Genomic DNA, 11,661 nt, shown 5'->3' with positions numbered 1-11,661 from the left:
TTGAAATAGCAGAAGGAAGATAAAGAGAGAACAAGACAGAAGGAATATTTGAAGTGATAATGGTCAGGAAGTTTCCAAAATTAATGACATACAACAAAGCACAGGTAGGGGGAAGCTCTGAGAACAAAAAGAAAGGTAAATAAACAAAATAAACTAAAGGTAGTCGTATCATATCCAAACTGCAGGTCACAAAGACAAAGGGAAATCTATTTTTTTAAACTTTTTAAAAAAATTTTTTGTTATTGTTGGGGATTCATTGAGGGTACAAGAAACCAGGTTACACTGATTCCATTTGTTGGGTAAACTCCCTCTTATAATTATGTCTTGCCCCCAAAAGGTGTGGAACACACAGAGACCCCCACCCCCTCCCACCTTCCCTCTCTCTGCTCTTCCTTTCCTTCCCCCCTCCCTTCTCTCTCTCTCTGCTCTTCCCTTCCCCCAACCCCCACCATGTACCAGGTCATTAATTGTCCTCATATCAAAATTGAGTACATAAGATTCATGCTTCTCCATTCTTGTGATGCTTCACAAAGAATAATGTGTTCCACTTCCATCCAGGTTAATACAAAGGATGTAGAGTCTCCATCTTTTTCATGGCTGAATAGTATTCCATGGTATACATATACTATAGCTTGTTAATCCATTACTGGATTGGTGGGCATTTAGGCTGTTTCCACATTTTGGTGATTGTAAATTGAGCTGCAAAAAGCAGTCTAGTGCAAGTGTCCTTATTGTAAAAGGATTTTTTTCTTTTGGGTAGATGCCCAGTAACGGGATTGCAGGATCAAATGGGAGGTCTAGCTTGAGTTCTTTGCAGGTTCTCTCTATTTCCTTTCCAAAAGGCTGTATCAGTTTGCAGTCCCACCAGCAGTGTAAAAGTGTTGCTTTCTCTCCACATACACGCCAGCATCTGCAGTTTTAAGATTTTGTGATATGGGCCATTCTCACTGGGGTTAGATGATATCTTGGGGTGGCTTTGATTTGCATTTCTCTAGTAATTAAGGACAATGAGCATTTTTCCATATGTTTTCTAGCCATTCATCTGTATTCTTTAGTGAAGGCTCTTTTCATCTCCCTTGCCCATTGATATATGTGACTGTTGACTTTTTTCATGTGTATTAATTTGAGTTCTCCATAGATCCTAGTTATCAAGCTTTGGTTTGATTCAAAATGTGCAAATGTCCTTTCCCATTGTGTAGGTTGTCTATTTGTTTTGGTTGTTGTCTCCTTAGCTGTACATAAACTTTTCAGTTTAAGTCCCATTTGTTTATTTTTGTTGTTGTTGCAATTGCCATGGAAGTCTTCTTCATAAAGTCTTTTCCTAGGCCAATACTGTCAGATGTTTTTCCTATACTTTATTTGAGTATTTTTATTGTTTCATGCTTAAATTTAGGTCTTGTATACATCTTGAATCAATTTTTGTGAGTGGAGAAAGGTGCACATTCAGTTTCAGTCTTTTACATGTGGGTATCCACTTCTCCAAGCACCATTTATTGAATAGGGATTCTTTCTCCCAGTGTATGTTCTTGTTTGGTTTATCAAAGATTAGGTGGTTGTAAGATGTTAGTTTCATTTCCTGGTTTTCTATTTGATTCCAAATGTCTATGTCTCTATTTTTGTGCCAGTATCATGTTGTTTTGATCACTATGGCCTTGTAGTACAACCTACAGTCTGGTATGCTGATGCCCCTGGCTTTGTTTTTATTACTACGGACTGCCTTAGCTATATGGGTTTTTTTCTGGTTCCATACAAAATGGAAAATTATTGTTTCCAAGTCTTGAAAGTATGATGTGGGATGGCATTGAATCTGTAAATTGCTTTGGGAAGTATAGACATTTTAACAATGTTGATTCTTCCCAGCCATGAGCATGGTAGGTTCTTCCATTTGTTAATATCCTCTGCTATTTCTTTTCTTAGGGTTTCATAATTTTCTTTATATAGAGGTTCCTGACCTCTTTTGTTAGGTATAATCCTACATATTTCATTTTCTTTAAAGCTATGGTGAAGGGAGTTGCGTCCTTAACTTCTCATCTTGGCTGTTATTGGCATATACAAAGGCTACTGACTTGTAGACATTGATTTTATATCCTGAAACATTGCTGTATTTTTTGATGTCTTCCATGAGTCTTGTGGTTGAGTTTTTGGGGTTCTGTAAGTACAAGATCATATCATCAGCAAAGAGGGAGAGTTTGACTTTTTCTGCTCCCATTTGGATGCATTTTATTTCTTTCTCTTGCCTAATTGTATTGGCTAGAACTTCCAGCACTATGTTGAATGGTAGTGGCCACAGAGGACAACCTTGTCTGCTTCCAGTTCTAAGTGGAAGAGCTTTCAGTTTTACTCCATTCAGTAAAATATTAGCTGTGGGTTTGTCATAGATAGCTTCAATCAGTTTAAGAAATGTGCCACCTATGCCTATACTCTTCAGTGTTCTAATTAGAAAAGGATGCTGGATTTTATCAAATGCTTTTTCTGCATCTATTGAGAGGATCATATGGCCTTTGTTTTTACTTCTGCTGCTATAGTGAATAATGATTATGGACTTGTGTATGTTATACCAGCCTTGCATCCCTGGGATGAATCCCACTTGACCATGATGTATGATGTTTTTGTTGATAAGCTGTAATCTATTGGCTAGGATTTTGTTGAGAATTTTTCATCTATATTCATTAGTAAAATTGGTCTGAAGTTCTCCTTTTTAGTTGGGTCTTTTCCTGATTTTGGTATCAGGGTGATGTTTACTTCATAGAATGTGTTGGAGAAGATTCCTTCCTCCTCAATTTTTTGGAATAATTTCTGCAGTATGGGAATAAGCTCTTCTTTCAAGGTTTGATAGAATTCTGGTGTGAAGCCGTCCAGATCAGGGTATTTTGTGGTTGGGTGATTTTTTTATTATTTCTTTGATCTTAGTGCTTAAAATTGGTCTGTTCAGGAGATCTATTTCTTCCTGGCTAAGTCTATGGAAAGGGTGTGACTCTAAATATTGATTCATTTCTCAGAAGGGGAAGAAGAATACCTCAGAGGAATGGAAGCCATAGTAGAGACTATTATAAATGAAAATTTCCCAAATATCACAAAAGATTCTGACACACTCCTTTCAGAGGGATATTGGACCCCAGGTCACCTCAACTCAAATAGACCTTTTCCAATACACATTGTGATGAACCTGCCCAAAGTCAAGACAAAAGGAAAGATTTTACAAGCTGCCAGGAGTAAGTGCCAATAGACGTACAGAGGCAAATCCATCAGGGTGGTTGCAGACTTCTCTAATGAAACTTTTCAAGCCAGATTACAATGGTCATCTACCTTTAATCTACTTAAACAGAACAATTTCCAGCCCAGAATTCTATATCCTGCTAAGATAAGCTTTAAAATTGAAGGAGAAATCAAATCTTTTACTGATATGCCAATTTTGAGGAAATTTGCCACAGCGAGACCAGCCCTATAGGAAATAGTCCAGCCTGTTCTACACACTGACCATCACAGTGGATCAACAGCAAAGTAAGAACTCAGAAATTAAAGGACAGAACCTAACTTCCACAATGACGCAAAAGATAAAACTAAGCAATGGACTTTCACAAAATATGATGACTAGAACGCTATCATACTTATCAATTATCTTAATAAATGTTAATGGCTTGAATTCCCCACTGAAGAGGCATGGATTGGCTGATTGGATTAAAAAACATAAGCCATCCATTTGTTGTCTGTAGGAAACACACCTAGCCTCAAACGACAAATTAAAACTCAGAGTTAAGGGTTGGAAGACAATTTTTCAGGCAAACAGAATTCAGAAGAAAAGAGGGATTGCAATCTTATTTTCAGATACAAGTGGATTTAAAGCAACTAAAGTCAAAAAAGACGAAGATGGGCACTTCATATGGTCAATGGAAAAATACAACAAGAAGACATTTCAATCCTAAATATTTATGTTCCCAGATTCTTGAAACAGACCTTCATTAGTCTGAACAATATGATATCCTATAACACCATAATAACAGGAGACTTTAATACTCCTTTTACAGAGCTGAACAGATCCTCTAAACAGAAATTAAACAAAGCTACATGGGACTTAAATTAGACCCTAGAACTGTGCTTGATAGATGTGTATAGAACACTCCATCCCAAAGATAAAGAATATGTATTCTTCTCATCAGCCCATGAGACATTCTTCAAAATTGATCATATCCTAGGACACAAAACAAACCTCAACAGAATCAGATGAATTGAAATTTTATCTTGTATCTTCTCAGACCACAAGGCACTAAGGATGGAACTCAACTCACACTCAACCACACACAAAGGCATGGAAATCAAACAACCTTATGCTGAATGACAGTTGGGTGTGGGAAGAAATAAAACAGGAAATCATTAACTTCCTTGAGCATGACAACAATGAAGACACAAGCTACTAAAACCTGTGGGATACAGCAAAAGCAGTCTCCTGAGAGGAAAATTTATCATTTTAGATTCTTACATCTGAAAAACAGAAGGAGAGCTCATCAACAAACTCACAAGCCATTTTATGGAATTGGAAAAAGAAGAACAATCTAAGCCTAAACTCAGCAGAAGAAAAGAAATATCAAAAATTAAATCAGATATCAATGAAATTGAAAGCAAAAGAATAATTCAGAAAATTAATGAAACAAGAAGTTGGCTTTTCAAAAAAATAAATAAAATAGATAAACCTTTGGCCAGACTAACTAGAAACAGAAAAGTAAAATCTCTAATAACCTCAATCAGAAATGATAAAGGGAAAATAACAACAGATGCCACAAAGATACAAAAGATTATTTCTGAATACTACCAGAAACTCTAAGCCCAGAAATTTGATAAGGGAAAGTCTTGAAAGAAACGAAGGAAGCACATTCCTGCAGAGCACTGAGGATAAAAACTATCCCAAACTTCAAACCAGAAACTATGCAAACAATATCAGAGCAGGACATGATTAAAATGATGAGCATCTAACATGCTGTGATATTACCCTTCAAAATGGAGGAAAACGAGACTTTCTCAGACAAACAAAAACCGAGGGAGATCACTACTGGAGGACTTGTACTGTAAGAAATGTTAAAAGTAGCTCTTCAAAGAGTAAGAAAATGAAAGCTAGATATACATAAAGAAAGGACATTGAAGAATAAATGAATGAGGGCAAAATAAAACATTTAATTTTTCTCACTAATCGATCTAAACATTAATTGTTTTTCATAGTAATAAGAGTAATAATGTACTGGAGTTCATAACGTGGATAAATACAAATATAGCAGCAATATCATATAAGGGATGAGAATGAGAGTTTGAAAATACTCGGTTATAGACACTTGCCCTACATGTGAAGCAGTGTTCTTCTCTTTGAAGATGGACTTGTATTAGTTAAAAATGTATATTGCAAGCTCTAGAACAACTACTAAGAATATTTACAGTACTATAATTGATACACTAATATTGGAGATAAAGTAAAATCATACAAAATGCTTGATTAAAACCAGAGAAGGCAGAAAAAGAGTAGAAGACAAAAAAAAAAAACCAGGAGTGAATGTAATGAATAGAAACCAGTTAAAAATGACAAATATGGTAAATGTTAATCCAAAAGTATAAAAAAATCACTTAAAGTAGGAATTATCTAAATATAGCAATTAAAAGACAGGGATTGTTTAAGGATTGTTTAAGGAGATAGAAAAACAGAACTATCTATATGCTGTCTACAAGAAACCCATTTTAAATATGTGTATAAAGCCTTGAGAAAAATACAAGTAAAGGAATAAAGGAAAACATTAGTCCTGACACTAAGTGAAAGGAAAGCTGTAGAAACCATATTGATTTCAGACAAGCAGATTTCAGAACGAAGGACAACCCCAGGGATAATAAGGGACATGACTTAGTGGAGTCAGTTCTCCAAGAAGACATAACCTGCTATGTGTTTTATGTGCCTGGTAACACAGAAAAAGAGGAGAACTTGACAAAACTTTTGTAGTCAGAGCCTTTAATACCCTCTTTCAACAATTAGGCAGAAAATCAGTAAAGATACAATTAACCTTGTGAAGGAAAAATAAAATCTTGAAATCTCCCAAAACTCATTATGCTAAAAGGAAGACTATGACTGAGCCTGAGAACTGAATCAGGCTCCCCTTGGATAATTAGCCATGACCCTATGTCATGACCTTGTGCGTAAGCCAGGTTCTCACAGCAAAGGTCTTTGCCTCTCCAAATGGCTTTCCTCACAGGTTGCTTGCCGGGAATTGCCTTGTTAACACTAAACCTTTCAGAATATATGGTCACTATAAAACAAGCATATGCCAATTATAACCCTAGAGCCACAGCCTAAATAAACCTTTGATCCTGAGTTCTGTTGCATATCATACTGCTGATGTCAATTGCAAGCTTATCTCCACAGAGCAAACCAGGGCAGATGAGATCAGCCTCTCCTCGGCCTCTTCTGAAAAGCTGATTTCCTGCCCTTCCTTTAGAATGCTCCCTTATCGTGTGTAAAATTTAGATTTACCGTTCACTAATTGAGCCTTGCAAGAATGCAGCTGTCTGCCTCACTGCCTACCCTCCCCCTTCCTTCCTCTTTTCTGTGTGCCCTCTCTCTCCCTGGAGTACCTTGTTTCCACACCCCTCTGGGAGAGCCCAGGCCACAGATAACATTTGTGGGCTGTGCTTTTTCTGAACAGGCCCTTAGACTTTGGATTAATAAACTTCATTTGAGCGTGGCTCTCGGTTTCGGTCACTCATTATTTATCAACCTGAAGAACCCTCTCAATTAACATGATGTAATCGACATTTACAGCACACCTCCAACAACACTAGAGATCACCTTCTTGTGACGCTCATGTGGAACATTCACTAAGGTAGAGCCTGTTCTGGGCCATGCAGCACATCTCAACAGCTGGAAAGAACAGAAATCATACAAAGTATGATCTTAGAGCACTTGAAATCAACATCGGGTCTACACCGGAAATCAACCACTGGAAAGACAGCTGGAAAATTCCCCTGAATTTTATAATTTTATAATTAAATAACACATTTCTAAACAACACATGAGTCAAGGAAATTTTAAGTGAAGTGAAACAATATTTTGAACTAAATGAAAATAAAACATATCAAAATATGCAGGATGGGCAGCACCTGTGGCTCAAAGGAGTAGGGCGCTGGCCCCATATGCCGGAGGTGGTGGGTTCAAACCCAGCCCCGGCCAAAAACTGAAAAAAAAAAAAAATGCAGGATATAGATAAAGCAGTGTAGAGAGGGATTTGGGTAGCTCTCCTAATTTGGGATGGGTTTACTCACAAGTCTAGAATTTCCTTGGAGGTGGACTGGTTTGGACCAGGGGCTTAGTTCTTCCTTCTCCTGAGACTTGTGGTTGGCCTAGGAGGCATTGTTTTTCATGGTGACACCAGGTGTGCAAGAAACCAAGCCCATCCATGCAAGTGCTTCTCAAACCTCTGCTTGAGTCATATCTGCCTGTATCGTATTGGCCCAACAAGTCGTGTGCCCAAAATCAGTGTCAAGAGGTAGGGAAGGTACAATGATCTATTGTAATAGATTATTTTATCCTCACATGGAAGTGAGGATGAAAGAGTGAATATTTCTGAACAATAATCTATTACAATAATGATAGCAACTTCTAAGAGTTATCATATCTATTGAAGATATTTATTTGTGTCAGTTATGTAAACCATTAACATAATGGTTGGCAAATAGTAAATGCACCATTATTTTTAGCTATTTCTATCATTGTACTAGGCTCTGGAAATAAAATCAACGTGGTTCTTGTCCTCATAAACCTGAAGTCTGAAGGGTGAGAGGGCCCCAAAATGAGTGGAGGAGGCACCAGAGGATGGGTAATGAGAAGCCTGGGCTGATGCCAGACAGCAGCTGTGATGTTCAGTCCAGGATCCCCCAGAGAGCCTGAGGCCCCAGCAGTGGTGACGAGGGTGGCTTTAAGGTACCATGCAGAAGTAGACAAGTCCTAGAAAGCAAAAGAAACACCAGAAAGACAGACCAGGGATTTGAAATCTAACAAACGTAGTTGTAAATCCCAGCTACATCACTGCCTGAGGTTCTCATCAGTAAATTGGAGACTACATACCTGCTTGACAGATTGTTGAGAGGATTAAAAGAAGACATACAATATGTATTAACACACTTGGTTTGATATTTCACACATAATGAATATTCCATAAAGATGATTTCTCTCCCTTCCTTTACTTCCTTTTCCTCTCCCCTTCCCCACCTTCATCCCATCTTGATTCCTCTCTATAAATGGTTTTCTGTCCCTGTTCTAAACGATGTGATTTTAAGAAGTTCTAATAACCATTTCAATTGTTTCTAATTAGTTTAAAACTATGGAATACTACCTTTGTGTTTGAAACATCACACATTTCTTTGGGAAAAGTCTCTTCCCATTCCTGAAAAACTGATAAAATCTAACAGTTGCTGTTTTTACTAATATATATATAATGGCACAGCATCATTAGTGAGTTTGAGGTCTTCCAGGACAATGCATATTTATCAACTAGTTTATTCACTGAATATTTATAGAGCACGTATTATGTGTCAGGCACCATGTTAAGTACCAAGAATATAAAACTGATAAACAAAGTAACGACCCCTTCTTCCTGGAGCTTAGCTTTCAATGGGAGAAGCAAAGAAACAAATGTATGATGAAGTCCTAAGTTTCATGATAGAGAAAGTCTGGGATGTAACGTAAGGACATTACTCAGGGCACCTCATGTGGTCTGGGGAGATGGGAGAAGGCTTCTAGAGAAAGTGGATTCATTTTAAAGTTGATCAGGACAAGAAATAAGCAAATGTACCAGTTGACTGGAGCTCAAGTATCATAAAAATATTTTGAACTCAAAAGTCACAAAAGTAGAAATGTCTCGTATAGTACTAGGCCTCAGCCCTCAAATTTACACCCTGACCTCAAAGCCTTCCCTATTCTCTTGTCCCACTGTTAAACATGATTCATTTTTCCCTTCTAAGTATCTTCTATTAATTCATGATTTTGGAGAGTCAAGGATTTCCTGAAACTTCCAGAGACCTTGGTCTGACCCATATGTTAAGGAGCAGAAGGGTTTATCTTTGGGCACTGTAACATTTACAATGGGACTGGCATTACAAGTAGCTAAAAGGAGGGCAGGGAGTTTCCACTATTTCTCTTACAGCCCACAGTTACATGCGAAATACAGTCCAAAGGCACCTCCTGTCATGTAGTTGGGGCGCAGAAGTCTCTAGGAAATTGGCTCAAACTTTACATAAAGCTCAGTTTTCTGTTATTGAGATTTTGGGTTTCATTTAAGTTCCATTGTTTCATATGGGGCACTGAGTCAGGAAGAAGGGAGCCTTTCCTTTGGTTTGAAGGTAGAAAGGGAACTGAAGGCGTGTTGTTCACGCAGGCACATCACAGACCATGTCTGCAGAAGAAGGAAAATTAATGGTGTTCCAGGGAGTCTGTGTGGTTGACTGGTGAGACGGCAGGGCTCTGAGCAGCTGGAAGCCGTGTTCACAGTCTGAGACTGGTTACAATCGATATTTCCTTCACGTCGTCATTTTTCTCATCGTATGTCATTCTGAAGTCCAAATCAGTTTAAGTTTCATGGCGCCATGGCAAGACTGAGCATGTTGGCCCACATTTTTGTTTCTTAAGAGCTATTCACCCTCACTGAACACACAAGTTCCCCGTCCCCACTAACACAAGTAGTGAAGTGGAGATCGTCAGAAGAGGAGGAGAGACCAATAGATCCAAGTAAAGATTGAGTGAGATTTTAAGTACAGAATCTCAGAGAATCATTTGTTCCTAACCCCACCATTGTAATATGTGAGGATACCTTCTTAAGAAAGTGGAAAAAATGGTGTTCACAAGAACTATAGAGTAGTGAAGACAATTATCTTTGATGCTTCCCTCCAAATTAAACAGGAAATAATAAGATATGCATACTATATTAAACTTACCATAGCAGCTTTTTATCTCATTAATTTCAATATATTAGGGACTAGACAAAGGCCCATGTGAAAGACTTGTCTCTGTTTCTTCAGTTTTAACCAACACTTTAACAACTTGTAAGAGGCCTACACCATTAACATCCTCATTCTGAGATTTGGGAGGCTGAGGCAGGTGGATCGCTTGAGCTCAGGAATTCAAGACCAGCCTGAGCAAGAGTGAGAGACCCACCCCACTCCCAAGTCTCTACCAAAACAGAAAAACTATGTAGTCATTGTGGCAGGCACCTGTAGTCCCAGCTACTTGGGAGGCTGAGGCAGGAGGATCATTTGAACCCAGCAGTTTGAGGCTCTTATGAGCTAGGAAGCCACGACACTCTACCCAGTGTGACAGAGTCAAATAAACAAAATGAACAAAAACCATCCTCATTTAGAAGCCCACAGATGACCCATATTCCCTTATAGATTATTTAGAACTAAAAGAAATACAGGATGGGGTGTGTCTGTAACGTAACTTCTGTCCTCTCTGCACTGCTGAACTTTCTCCTGAAAGGTTACCGGTAATCTCATTGTTGCCACATCCCCTCCTTCATTCCTACTATCTTGACCTCATGGCTGCACCTGCTCTTGGTGCCTGCACTTCCTCTTTGGAACACCCACCTTCTTTCACTTTGAGAATCCAGCACTATCATGATTAGTTTCTTAATTTTCTAACTTTCTTATATCTCCTGGTACTAAATAAATATCTGATGTTTATTAATGTCAATAATTGCATCTTAAAATCATAACTTTAAGATGAAATTATTGACATTCTTTCAGGGTCCCATGAAAGACAAGAGCAGAATGAGGCCAGTACAGTTTCTAGTAGTTTCAATAAAGTCGAAAGATTCATGAATGCTGGGAGCCAGGATTGAAGCCTAAAGCTTCTATTAGTCTTTTTTGCTTAAGTGATTGTTTGCTTTTCTGGTTTTTAATGTTTGATTTATATACATTTTCCCCCCATCAGAAAAAGTCAAAGTTTCTTCATAAATGTTTAGGTCATACAACAAGATAATTCTCTTCATCTACTACAAAATCTGTATCATCTAGCTCTAAATTCCCCATGCTCTGTTTTGTGCAGTTCATGATTCATGAACTTCAAGCAAAGGGAGGGAAATGAAAAAGGAAAAAATTCCTAGTAAAGATCCTAGGAGATAATAAGTCAGGATTTTAGAAAGGAAGAGAAACCTGTTTTAAGATGAGCCACTTTTCCGTATCCCGAGGACAGTGTCTGTGCCGTTCCTCCAGGGCACTGTAGCCAAGGCCTTTGCATGCTTGGCTAATGTTGCTCTGCTTAAAGGCACACACAGGTCCAGAGATGTGAAAGTTGTGGTTCCGATTTCTTACCATGGCAGTAAGCAAGCTGCATGACTAGAAACCATGAAGTCCAAAGCTGCACCGTGAGGGTGCAGAGACACTGAGAGGCCTCCAGGAGATCAGAGTCAGGACCAGAGAGATCAGAGTCAGCACCAGAGCTGGATGGATAAGGATGGTGCAGGTTATTTATTCTCTCTTCCCATGTTTTAGTTAAAACATCAGATTATCTTCTTTTGTACCCTTCCCAGACCAAATGAATCAGAATCTATGGGAAAGTAAAGCCCAGGTATCAATATTTTTCAAGGCTGAGCGCCTGTAGCTCAGTGGCTAGGGTTGCCGGCCACATACCCCGGGGGCTGG

The sequence above is a fragment of the Otolemur garnettii genome, unplaced genomic scaffold (assembly GCF_000181295.1).
Source record: "Otolemur garnettii isolate 467f Iridium unplaced genomic scaffold, OtoGar3 scaffold00039, whole genome shotgun sequence".
NCBI classification, from domain to species: Eukaryota; Metazoa; Chordata; class Mammalia; order Primates; family Galagidae; genus Otolemur; species Otolemur garnettii.
This window is presented reverse-complemented; position numbering follows the sequence as displayed.